Source organism: Talpa occidentalis, unplaced genomic scaffold (genome assembly GCF_014898055.3).
Source record: "Talpa occidentalis isolate TD23 unplaced genomic scaffold, MPIMG_talOcc4v2.1, whole genome shotgun sequence".
In the NCBI taxonomy this organism is placed as follows: domain Eukaryota; kingdom Metazoa; phylum Chordata; class Mammalia; order Eulipotyphla; family Talpidae; genus Talpa; species Talpa occidentalis.
In genome coordinates this window covers 44,319,552-44,331,485 of record NW_026555331.1, presented here as the reverse complement: position 1 = coordinate 44,331,485, position 11,934 = coordinate 44,319,552, and the positions used below count along the sequence as shown (strand labels likewise).

General features: G+C 38.0%; 1 long non-coding RNA gene across 1 annotated transcript; it reads left to right on the top strand.

Annotated features, from left to right (window-relative positions):
- The first annotated feature begins 599 nt into the window (after positions 1-599).
- LOC129145293 (uncharacterized) lies at positions 600-10,729 on the top strand. Its single transcript, XR_008550622.1, has 3 exons — positions 600-703; positions 1,687-2,031; positions 10,689-10,729. It is a non-coding gene; the product is annotated as an uncharacterized LOC129145293 (long non-coding RNA).
- Positions 10,730-11,934: the final 1,205 nt, after the last annotated feature.

The window sequence follows — 11,934 nt, the reverse complement described above, 5'->3', positions numbered from 1 at the left end:
AATCTCCCGGGTTGGCCAAGAATTGAACCAGCATTGCAGAGGCTGCAGACATCTTCACAGTGCTGCACTCAACCTGCTGCACCACAGGGGAGCCCTGCATGTCTTTTTGATGCAGGCATCTGACAATCTGGGGAGATTGGTAAGGATTGGCACCAGCTCTGCTTTGTTCACTCCCTAGTGTTTAATTTCCATATTATCTTCTTAGGAATGTTCTTTCTTTTCCTTACAATGCAGAAAGACAAACTTGTTAAATGAATAAAACTTTTTATATGCAAGAGATAGGGATGCCCATCTGGTGGGGCAGGAAAAGAGACCGTCAGTACTAAGGATGCACTGGCCATTTTATTACCTACTTCTTGTATATGTGGTCTCCATGAGGAGGACCGCTTATCCTTCTGAAAGAACTGATGATTAAAATGTCACTTTTTTAAAAAATTAAAACATGATTTATAAATAAGATTAAAGTCCCACATTCACAGAACCATTATTAGATTGGTTAGGTTTTTGGTTGAATACATGAGAGAAAATCCCTCACACTTTTTCGCAAAATTTCTCCAAATTGTGTCATGAATTTTGTTGTTTCTTATATTTCTAGAATACTACCACAAACTAAACTGTGGTGAATCTTGATTAACAGAAAGTTGCTTCCTCAAAGTCCCTACATTTAACCATCGATTTGTGATTTCAAGATTGATTTCTTGCAGTAAGTAAATTCAGCTGTTACCCATTCCCTTGAGATTGCAATAATTTAGCTTGATCTGTATTGGAAGACTATTTGAAAAATTTCCTTCATAAATGAAAAAAGTCTAAAAATTCCTATTGTTTTTCTCTAAAGATATTAAATTTGGTGCTGAATGTTTTGTTTGTTTGTTTTTTTTTCATTTTTGCATAATGTATGCATTTTCATCTTGGTTATAGTTCCCATACAATTCCCAACTATAATGGCAAGAGGACACGGAGCCGACGGGTAAAAGAGGAGTCTTGGAGCCCTCGGTGGCTTTTATTGGGATTTACCAGGCACATGGCAGGCAGGGGTGCTGGGAGGCCGGGAGGCTGGTAGCAAGTCTTCACTCTTTCTGGGCTCTCAGGCATTCTCTCTGCTTCTCTCCTGGTTCTGCTCCTGCTGGCATCCCCGTGATGCCACCCTTATAAGCCCAGTCTTAGCCCAGGTGAATCCACTTATGCATGCCCACACCCTGTTCCAGGTGCCCGCCATCAGGCATGCATTCAGGACTGCAAGGATCCATCATTAATCCTAATGGCGGGAGGGCAGAAAAGCCTGAAAATCACTTACTCTAAAACAAACATCCCTTTTGTTTTGATCCTACTCCCTACTTTCCCCCCTGTAGTGTGTCCCTGGTTTATAGTTGCTTGTTTTGTTTTTTTTTTTAAAGATTTATTTATTTATGCATACAATAGCTGGGGTACAGGCCAGATGTGCGGGAGGGGGAAAGGATTCACCAGAGACAGAGTGGGGAACAGAACAGGCAGACTGACTGAAATACACTGCTGAGGGGAGCAGCTGGCAAGCCAGGAGAGGTCTGCTGCACCATGTGGGCTGCTCCCTGGCCAGCCAAGGGTCAAACTTGTGCTGCAGAGGCTGCAGACAGCTTCATAGGTTGCGTCTTAAGCCCTTGTGCCACCTGGGAAGCCCTATAGTTGCTTGTTGTTTTTGATTTTTTACAGGTAATCCTTGTGCCTTAACTATGCAAATGAAGGATTGGGGTCAGTGCTGCCATAACCAGTACATACACCTCAGTGTCTCTGTGTTGGGAGGATAGGATGCCCTAAATGAATTCCACAAACACAGGTTTTATGGACTCCAACCCCACTCTAGAACAAAGAGATCCAAGACACCAAGAACTGCAAATCCCATAATGTCATCATCACAGAAGGGAGGATTGCTGGGAACTGAGGGAGGAGTTAAGCAGCCAAGTCTGGTATATAACCAGAGACAGCTGGGCCTGGAGGTCTCTCTTGGCTTTTCGCCGGCTCTCAACGTGCTGTTGGGATTCCAGATCAGCGGAACTGGTAGGACACATTCACCAATTTATCTCCTTCTCTTTCTCCCTGAGTTATTCATTCTTCATTTCCCCTTCTTTTGTAAATAAACCTTTCATTAACCTTTGCATGTGTGCCTGCATTGAGTCTTATTACATGTCCCTTTAAGCGCTTGGGTGAGGACCCACAGTCAGGCAACGCATTTCATATCGGGGTTGCCCTGTAACAGTTTGGTGCCCAGTGTGGTTGACCACGTTATTACACCCGTGGTTGACCTTGGGTTGGTCAAAACTAACTGTCCTTGGGTTGGTCACTGTAAGTGCATTAGGTCTGCCGGACACATGGCATAACCCTTCTGCCTCTAGTCTTGAAATGTTTTGCTTTTTCCTTGCATACAGCTCTCTTTTGTGGGTGTATTTTTGGCCCAAACATGGCCTCAACCATGATATTAAGCAGTTTTATCCCTAGCTTGAGTTCTTTCAGTTTTCTTCTAGCCTTAAGTTTAAATACCCTTTTCCCTTTAAATATTACCACCAGTTTTACAGACATAAATAATTTGGTGAAACCTGGTAGGGTGAGGACCCACAGTCAGGCAACCCATTTCATATCAGGGTTGCCCTGTAACATCTGGAGTTCACCAATACTCAATCACAGGAGGACATGATGTAGTTTTGTGACTATCATAATAGTTCTACTGCAGTGCTCTCATTCTCACACAAATCATTTGGCACAAAGCTGTAACTCTCACATCACTAATCTCCCACTCATTTTCTTTCTTTTTTTATTAAATTTTGAAATGTTTTACATCATTGTTCATTTTTAAACAATATTTGCTTCCCCCACCCCCTCAGGTGTAGTCCCCATAGAATTTCCTTCCCCAAGGCACCCCATGCACCATCACCTCAGTCCCCTGTGCTCCTCCCTCCCTCCCTCTGATCCTTCTCCCTCCTCCTCCCCTGCAGGATGTCTCTGATTTATAATTGTTCATTTTTGCTTTGTTGTGTTTTGTACTGTTATTTTTTTTTTTTTACACTGATATCTTATTTGGTTCCCTGATATTCCTGCTGTAAGTGAACCCATCCGATATTTTTCTTTTTCCTTCTGGCTTATTTCACTGACCATAATTCCTTCTAGCTCCATCCACGTTGCTGCAAATGGCATGACTTTTATCCTTTTTGACTGCTGAATAATATTCCATTTTGTATATATACCACATCTTCTTGATCCAGTCCTCTATTTTTTGGGCATTTGTGTTGTTTCCAGGTTTTACCTATTGAAAATAGTGTTGCAGTAAATATAGAGGTACATGTGTTCTTTTGAATCAATGTTTTTGTGTCCTTTGGATATATCCCTAGGAGTTTTTCCATTCACTTTCCATGGAAATAACCCATAGAACTAAATTTATGGACTACAAGAATTACAGTGATAGTGGAGCCAAGCTGGTGATTCAACCCAAAGAGTCATTGATGGTTTCTTAATTTCATTCAGAAGCTGGATACAAGTAAAGCTTTGTAGGACTCTTTTTTTTTCTAAATTCACTTAGTCTTAGCCACTTAGTTTTCTGGGAACTTTTTTGGGATACAATGGGTAAACAGCTAGGAATGGAACCAAGCCCACATTCTTATTCTAAGAAAAACCCTCCCCTGTGGCAGGAATTCAAGCCTAGGGGTGGAATGGTGAACAGAAAGAAAGAAGTAAATAGTTCAGCCAGCTCTCTATAATGTTGGAGAAAATTACTTCAGATATTGAGAGAAACAGAGACTCCTTTAGTGCTTTGGGTCCGCATAGATATTTGTGTTCGGTTGAGGATTCAGGCTACTCCTTCAATAGAGATTAGCTGATCAATTTACTGAATTTCTGGGATCCATACTTAGCAAACTAACAACAGTGATTGAACACAGGCATTATTACTTTCTAATGAAAACCTGTACCGGAAGTTTGAAATGATCAAGTAAAAAAATGACAACTTCTTATGAATTCCTTTGTTTGATGCTGAGAATATGTATAGGTAATTTTATTCTGTGGGGTCATTCATAAATAACCAATGTCATAACATCTAAGGACTAATTAAGAATTTTTTAGCAGAATTGGTAAAAATTGGTAGAAATTTACTCAAAAGAATCATATGTCTCTGATATTGTGTTGCCAGGAATTATATCAAAAATTATTATGAACTGATGTCATGGGAAAAGGTAAATCAGACAAAAAAAGAATTTCTTCTTTTATATCCTATAATAAATCCAGAGAAGTCTAAATATAATCAGGCAATGAATGAAATGAAAAATCATGAAATTAATCCAATTCATAAGAACAAGACTGAGAAACTTTCAGGAATAAATACTTTTTTTAAAGATTTATTTATTTATGCATACAAGAGCTGGGGTACAGAACAGAGGTGCAGGGTTGGTGGGGGAGCCGGGGAGGGGTGAGAGTATTCACCAGAGACAGAGTGGGGAACAGAGCAGGCAGACTGACTGAAATATACTGCTGAGGGAAGCAGCAATGAGACAGGAGAGGTCTGCTGTGCCATGTGGGAAGCTCCCTGGCTGGCGGGGTGTAGGGGGGGTGGGGGGGGGGTTTGGGGTCAAACTCATTCTCAGAGGCTGTGCATAGCTTCACAGTGCTGTGCTTAACCCCTTGTGCCACCAGGGAGGCCCTTGTCTTACTTTCTTAAAGTTAATGTTTAAAGCTAATGAAATAATATAATAAAAACTGACTTTTAATTATTAATACACTATAAAGTAAAAAATTATTAATTCATTTTAAATTAACAAATCCAATGCCACTCATTACTATATGCTAATACATGGAATTCCTGAAACACTAGTTCTTATTTTGAAGTGCTAATTCCTTTGTCATTTAGCTTTCCTAAGAGTTTGTATTTGTGAGAAATATAAGATAGGAAGAACTTAGGAAATATTTACCAATTGACACCTATGTAGTCCTGATCAAATAAAATAATTCAAATAAGAACCCTTAGGTTTCATTGTTAGATTAGACATTGAGGTTAAGGATAAAGTGAAGTGAAAGGGAGTACAATGGAATGGATGTGGTCAGAAAGAAGAGGGAGCAAAGGTATGTGTGAATCTTGAGATGCAAATTTTATCCACTGATTATCATTTTAGAAGCTTATTTATACACACAAGTAATTTAAGAACTCTAGGAGGTCTCCTATAAAATTATATTACCAGTTCCTTCCCAAACTTCTTCTTTCCCTTGATAATTTATATTTTACAGGGTCATTTTTGGTCTATTTTTAAACAATAATAAAAACAGTCGGGGTGTGTTTGGATTCTGCAGCTGCAGAGGTATTGTTCTCGTCCACTTGATGTGATGATGGATACTGAGAGTTCAATTGCAATGATGATGATGACTTCTGGCAGGCAGCTTTAGAGAAATCTCTGGGGCTTGCGTGACACAGGACATGTTTTTCTGAACCAAAGGGAAGCGAGTCAAGGTTTTATTACCTCACCTTTTGAAAAATGGCCTGCAGTGGCTTCAGAGAGTGACCAGAGCTAAAAGAATGATTGTATATAGAAAGAGTTGTAGGTTATTTCATCAGAAGACATAGAGTAGAGATGGGGTAGTCACTTGAGCAAAATAGGGAAACATACTTGCTGTGTTGCTAAAAACAACAACAACAACAAAAAAACGCAAGAATTTTCTGATACTGCTTTAAGATAAGACTGGTGAAGGAAATCCTAAGAATACTTAGGAAGGTGTAGGAACTCAAGGCTTATTTTATATTTGGAAAGAAAACACTGATCTATTTCCTCAAAATGGTACAAAAGGAAGAAGGACCCCAAATCTTTTCCATGTTTTCTAGATTTATTCTTGGACCTGACATGGGAAATGGAACAATCCAATCAATAGTTACCTCCCCCACTTTGAATTGAGATACTCCAGATAGTGTTGGCAGGAATAAGAGTTCACTTCATGGTGGGGAGGGAGGTGGGGAGCTATAAGTAGATTCTAAAATGCCGGAAATCTCATCCACTTACAAATACCTTTCCCCCTAAATGTAAAATCCTCTTAAAATGAAGTAGGCTGTTACATTGATTTGATGCAATTATCATGACCCTCTCTTATCATGACCCTTAGTTTATAATTTCTGGAGAAAGCAAGACATTATCAAGCCCTATTACAGAGGGTAAGTCCTAGGTCGAGACATCACAGTACATCCCAGACATCTGGGAAAGGAGCAGTGGTTCCAGAGGGGAGCAGATAGAATATTTGAAGGCTACAATAATTGTTTACATAGTTCCATCTCTTCACTGCATGTTAATGAGTTTAAATTTTGGAATTTTATATCATTCCAGTCTTAGAGGGAGAAATACTTCATTGACTTCTGCTTCTAGGATCTCAAATCTATGGATTATCAGGGTGGGATAGTGACAAAGTTTTATAGCATTTTATCAACTGAAAAAGCATTCCCAAGTTTGAAGTTCCGTTAAGATAAAAATTGGCCAAGAGTCAATTCATTGGTTTTATACTAGTTCCCTTAGGTCATGGAAAATCTCCAGAAATGACAGCTTTCTTCCTGCATGTTATCAGGTATGGACTCCACCCTGCTGTTCTGTTCAAATGGTTTAGTTACTGCAAAAAAAGATACAAAGGGAAAAATGAGCAGAAACATTTACTTGCCTTCTTATTCAGCCTTAATTATGAACCTAAATGGAGAGAATGAAATACTCTCAGCTGGAAGTAATCTATTGGAGTCAGTAATACAAGTGAGGTCCATTCATACACTGAAATGGTATTGAGAATTTTATGTGTATGTATATGTTATACACAATGCACATATATTATACCATATACATATATTGTATGTATGCTGTCCTATCTGTGGAGAAGAGTTTATATTTTTCATCCATTTCACAAATGGAACCATGACCAAAGAAAAGTTAAGAATTATAGGAGATGTAAGGCATTGAGAGAGCGGGGGAAAGGACTGTAAAGGAGAAATTTTTAATGAACATTTAGTAATAACGCCATCAGGTACCACAGTGCATAAAATAGACACTGGAATGTACATTTATAACGCGTTTGATTCATATTGCTAATAATCAGCCACTTTGCTCTTGCATGTTATGTAGAATGACACATTGATATAATTGCACAATTTTCAGGCATTACAGAAGCTGATCTGATATATTACCGGGGATTACTTCCAGGGATTACTACTCTAGCAGGGGTTAGAGGTGTTGTTGTTGTTTTTTAAAAAGATATATTTATTTATGCATACAAGAGTTGGGGTGTAGGCCAGAGGTGCAGGGGGTGAGCGGATTCATTAGAGACAGTGGGAAGCATAAGAAGCAGATTAAATGAAATACACTGCTGAGGGGAGCAGCTGGCGAGACAGGAGAGGTCTGCTGCACCATGTGAGTCACCTCCCTTGCCAGGGATAGAACTCACGCTGCAGGAGTAGCATGACACTTAACCCTTGTGCCACCAGGGTGGCCCTTAGAGGTGTTCTTAATATTGTAGGTCTGAGTAGTGTGATATCAGGGAAGATTGCTTGATAAAATAAAAACGTCCACGTCTTCTTTTATGTTAACTTAAATGATTCTAATATCCAGCACTATAATATGAGTGACTCGTAGAATTCCTAACTCCTTACTCCTCCCAGACTTGTTCATTGGTGTTAGCTTTAATGGTTATAAGAAAGCTGGTAGGGAAGAGGGCAAAGTGAGGAAAATGACCAAGTCTTTTTGTCCTGCTGTATTCCCCTTAGTGGTGAGGCATTTGCTATTCTAACACAACAGCATTTTATTACTGAACCTTTAATGGAAGTTAAATTGGAAAATAATAAGAGAGATATAAAATTACCCATTATCTATATTTGTAAAACCTCTTTACAGAAAGACCAGTGATTTCTTACTTTTCATTTAAGGGGGAAAATCAAAATTTTGAGAATGAACAATTACTTAATAATGTAAATTTTATTAATTTCTAACTAAATTGTTCCATACATATAAAATAAAACAGAGATTCTATAGGTAACATGCCTATTATAAATTCACTTCAAAATATGTAAAAGTTTGAAAAGCCAATCTTACTTAGAAATTCAACTTAACATATTGGGTTCTATTGATTAATTTGATAAAGAAGCCAAAGGAATTTAAAAAAATAATATGTTGTACTACGTTTCCTCATAGGAGTAATATATTCCTTATTCAATAATTAAAACCACCATTAACACAGAATAGATATTTTTTAAATAGTATTTAACAAATACTTCTTTATCAGAAAATATGAGCTTTTTTGCCAACAACACTCACAAAAATCCTTAATGTAACCTAAATACTTCTTACATGAAAGGGTGTATTCAACAGTTATTGCACAATGATGGGATGCACCATGCTGGAAGGGTAACATACCTTAGCTATTTATTTTCCCAAGATAAATGTGTTTTTCCTTAGACCTTTCTTTTAAAGAAAATCCACACTTGAATCTATCAAGATAAGCAAGAAGCTAATTATGACCAGCAGCAATATTGAGTTTGGCTCTTAAGTTATACGCTAATGTTCAGGGTGAATAGAGTAATGTGGTTGAATCACAAGATAAATAAGTAACAAGTTACTAAAGAATAGGGGGGATGCCATAGCTGAGATGACATTAAGATAAAGATCTTAAAGCTCAAAGAGTAGAACAAAACACCCCTTCCCTAGTAAAAAGGAGCAGTTTCTCTAGTTCTCCTAAGATTTGCAAGGATTGCGTCAGCCCTAAGACAAAAATCCTCCATACCTGTTGCTTCAAAATATGAGAATTTGCTAATTATTATATAGTGCTTTAAATCTTACAGAGTGCTTTCAAACATGTTGTGGTATTTCACACTCACAACCAACCTGAGACCTTTAGAGGGCAGAATCTCTTTGGTTTACTGTCATGCTCTTCTTGTCTCTACTGAGCCCAGTATATAGTAGCACTCATATCTTTTTGAATGAATGAATAAAAGGTAAGGTGACTTGGTGAAAACTATCCATGTGTAGATGAAGTTGGGTTCATTCTTGATCTTCTGATTCCAAATCTCCTGTTCTTTTATAATTCTATCCTTCATCTTTCCTATAGACAACCAAATCTTGATTGTGTGCTTCCTTTTTTTAAATTTCAAAACGAATCTTCTGAGTTCTTCAGAGTTCCTAATCAATTTCATTTCTAACTAATAAAGTTAGTTAAAATCAAGTGTTGACTAACTTTCTCTGTAAAGGGTCAGATAGCAAATATACTCAGCTCTTTGGGCCCTTTGGTCTCTGATGACTTCTTAACTCTACTATTGTAGTATGAAAACAATTATAGACAACATTTAAATGAGTATGGCTATGTTCTAATAAAAGTTTATTTATGAATACTGATATTTCAATTTCATGTAATTTTCCCAAGACCCAAAATGTTATTTTTTTTATTTTTTAAAAGCCATTTCAAAATGTAGAAGCTATTTTTAGCTTACAGGCCCAACAAAAGTAGGTAGTTGGCTAGATTTGATCCACAGGTCTGAGTTTTCCAGCTCCCTCTTTAAATGATAGTGATAATAATAAAAGTCCAAAATCTCTGTATAGTAACTACATAAAATCATTCCAATCATTCTTACATTGGTGAATTCATGTATCAAGGAAAAGGGTATTTATTTTAGGTTTTTTTTTTCCAGTGGTTGCTCTTTATTGCTATCTAAATGGGAACAGATGGTAAGTAGGAAAAAGCTGTTGGTACTCTAGTACTATTTCATTTGGAGTGACTGAGTGAAAAACAGTGGCGATGTGATAATGAGGGAAAAAAAGAATTTCCAAAGTATACTTACTGTGTTTCTACAATTTAGTGATTTGAACTCAATTCAGGATTGTCATTATTATAGCTATCCAGGTCTTCCCAGAAAGAAATGTTAAGACTAATAAAAGGAAAGTTTTCCTACCTGAAAATATGGACTCAACTTTTTCTAAAAAAAGTATTTGCTATTTGAAAACTTATCTGCCTGTCTTGAAACAGTTACAGTGACAAAAGCAAATTTCAAATACTCTAACATATGCTTCAGAAAAATCTCTAGTATATGTCTAGAAAAAAAGATAGACACCCTGCCTAGTTTCTATAGGATAATGAGGAATAAATTCAATGGAAAATATATGGAGGTGCTGCTGAAGAAGGGCAGAAGTTGTGGCGGGAGAAGGGAGACATTTCCAAAGTTACAGGTACTAGAAGATGAAGCTTTAGCTGATACAGAAAGATGAGTTGTTTTTCTCCTTCACTATGCATTGCTTCAGTAGTGCTAAACTGTTCATTAAGATGCTGATGTACTATCCCAACATGGCTACAAAATATTTTATTATGTTTCATGAGAATTTACATGAAAAGTGGAATTTTTCACTGGTGGAATTTTTCACTGGCCTCCCTGGTGGCACTATGAAGGGGTTACGTCTCAGTTATCAGCAACCACTGCAGTACGAGTTCAATCCCCTACCAGAGAGCTGACCCACATGGTGCAGCAGACCTCTCCTGCCTCACCCACTGCTCCCCTCAGCAGTGTATTTTAGTCAATCTGCCTGTTCTGCTCCCCACTCTGCCTCTGGTGAATCTCTCACTTCCCTGCACCTCTGGCCTATGCCCCAACTCTTGTATTCATAAATAAATAAATCTTTTTAAAAAACATAATTTGGGAATAAAAGTGTGTAATCTCTCCATTCATTTCTTCACAGATCTTTGTGTCCGGAAGGGGCCTGAATAGTGAGAAAGTTAAGGTAATGATTATTTCATTATAAGACCACTTTTTTGGAGGGTTGGGCAAGTCAATTGCAAATGTGTTTTCAGTCCCTTCATTCACTGTGACTTTCAAGGAGCATAAGTTTCTCTCATCTGGTGAGGAAACTTAGAATCTGAAAAATCTCTTCTGAGAATTCAGTTTTCTGTGATTGTCCTGATGCCAATGAGATTGCCTGTATTTGGATTAAGGAACTTGTTGCCAACGAGATGAAGAATTTCTCTACATATAATAGGATGATCTTCCAATGAAGACCTTGTCAAACTTTCTCATGGGAAACATATATTTTGTGTGTGAAGCCAGCAGACATTCCCTTTGATCTCTTGGGAAGACTGCCATTATTCCAATCCACAAATCAGAGCAAACAGATTTCTATGAAACATCCCTGCTCATTTGACCTCAAGCTTTTTGTTGTGGTTTTACTCAATAGGAGGTAAGACATGAAAACATGGACAGAAGTTCTTTTGAAACACTGAGCAGAATCTGAGATGCTGTTTGCCAAGCGCAAGGTTTATATTTAATTTTTGAATATTTACTTGTTTCTTGTATGTAAAACCTCCACCCTTCAGTGTTTATTTTGGAAGTCATGTAAACGGTTAAGACTTAGCCATGCCATTTTCAGATGTTCATTTCTGAAGAATTAAGGAATATTTTCAGTGTGTGTTGTAGGAGTTTCTTTCTTTTTTAAAAAAAAAATATTTATGCATACAGAAATACAGGGGAGTGAGAGATTCATTAGAGACAGAGCGGGGAGCAGAACAGGTGGATTGACTGAAATATACTGCTGAGGGGAGCAGCAGGAGAGGCAGGAGAGGTCTGCTGCACCACGTGGGTTAGCTCACTGGCCAGGGATCGAACTCATACTGCAGTGGCCACTGATAGCTTCATAGTGCTGAGACTTAACCTCTTGCACCTTCAGGGAAGTCCCTGTTGTAGGAGTTTCTATTTCATCTTTTCTTCTCCTTGGACTGGAATAAAATAGACTATGACCTCCTGTTCTTGTCTTCTTGAGCAAGTCCTGTATTTCTTAAGGAGACTCTTCATGGGTCAAATGACATCTATTTCATCTACAAACACTGTCAGGGATTAAAGGAGAAAGACCCTCTTGTTTGTCTGATGCCAGGAAGGACATACACAATTTCACAGAGACAAAATCCACAAGTTTGTGTCAGCACTGCCTTTAA